General features: G+C 47.4%; 1 non-coding gene across 1 annotated transcript in view; it reads right to left on the bottom strand.

Annotated features, from left to right (window-relative positions):
• Positions 1-476, bottom strand: part of LOC148225741 (small subunit ribosomal RNA) — a 2,016-nt gene extending 1,540 nt beyond the window's left edge. The window contains exon 1 of the ribosomal RNA XR_015812533.1: positions 1-476. This exon is cut by the window's left edge and continues 1,540 nt beyond it. This is a non-coding gene — a ribosomal RNA (small subunit ribosomal RNA).
• Between the last annotated feature and the right edge of the window lie 1,054 nt (positions 477-1,530).

Here is a 1,530-nt window from a genome sequence, read left to right on the forward strand (position 1 = left end):
AGTGGGTAATTTGCGCGCCTGCTGCCTTCCGTGGATGTGGTAGCCGTTTCTCAGGCTCCCTCTCCGGAATCGAACCCTGATTCCCCGTTACCCGTGACAACCATGGTAGTCGCATAAACTACCATCGACAGTTGATAAGGCAGACATTTGAAAGACGCGTCGCCGGTGCTAGACCGTGCGATCTGCTCAAAGTTATCTAGAGTCATCTCCGAGTGCGACGGGCGCGCGCCGAAACGCGCGCTCCGCCGATTGGTTTTTGATCTAATAAAAGCATTCCTTCCGTCGCCGGTCGGAACTTCGTTTGCATGTATTAGCTCTAGAATTGCCACAGTTATCCAAGTAACTGTGTACGATCTAAGGAACCAAAACTGATATATTGAGCCATTCGCGGTTTCACCTTAATACGGCTTATACTGAGACTTGCATGGCTTAGTCTTTGAGACAAGCATATGATTACTGGCAGGATCAACCAGGGAGCTGCGAGCTTGCGTCTCTGTAGAGAGCGTCCGCTTACGCACTCCTTACGTGTCATGTATTTATTATTCTCCTCCTCTATCTCTACCTATCGTTCTCGTCTCGTCTTTTTTAAGACGTACAACATTTTATTTATATGTATCGTTTTTTGTTATATATATACTTTTATATATATTATTATATTATCTTCACCCGTCTACGCGCACAGTGCGCGGCCTCTCCGCGCTAGAGCGGAGGGCCGTAATAGCGCAGCGAGCTCGCCGGTCGCGAACGACCGACGGCCCCGTACAACGCGGCTCGCCGCGGAGCTCTGGAGAGCCGGAGAGCGCGATGCGCTCTCCGCTTATCACTCGATTCGTATAAACACGCGCGTGATCGCATATAGTATCCTCCACACACCCGGAAGGGTACCCGGAAGGCGCGAGCGCACCGCAGACGCCGACTGACGCCGACCGCGGTTCGCGCATGCCGAGATTTCGAAGAGCCGTCTCTCTCGTAGACGCTCGAAGCAGAGCCGTAAGCGACGTACACGCGCATTATTATCAATAATAATACGGTGCGTCCGCCAAACGGTTGCGAGCGAGCGAAAGAGCGAGCGACTCGACCCGAGGAGCCGACGAGAACGCCGAGAGCAAACGCGACCGAACACGGCCGCGCGCTCTCGCCTCGCGCGCACTCCACGTATAGGCGGCGCGGTGCAAAGTCGCCGAGCCGCTCGCTCTAGCCTAACAAGCCGAAGTCGACGCGGTCGCGGCCGGGATTCGGCGGAACGGGCCGCTCTGAGCGCGATTCGACTCGGACTTCTCTCGACTTGCGACCGGATAATTTTCGATTCGAAATAATAACTTTTGTAATAATTAAAACGTTATTATATTATTATTGTTAGTATTAATAAATATAAAATTTATATATTAATAAATATATATATGTATATATAAAAAAAAATATATATATACATATATATATATATAATTTTTTTTTTTTTTTTTATATATATATATATATATATATATATATATATATAAATATATATATATATTTTTTTTTTTTTTTTTT

The sequence above is a fragment of the Plectrocnemia conspersa genome, unplaced genomic scaffold (genome assembly GCF_051122295.1).
Source record: "Plectrocnemia conspersa isolate PC_06_02 unplaced genomic scaffold, ASM5112229v1 ptg000044l, whole genome shotgun sequence".
In the NCBI taxonomy this organism is placed as follows: domain Eukaryota; kingdom Metazoa; phylum Arthropoda; class Insecta; order Trichoptera; family Polycentropodidae; genus Plectrocnemia; species Plectrocnemia conspersa.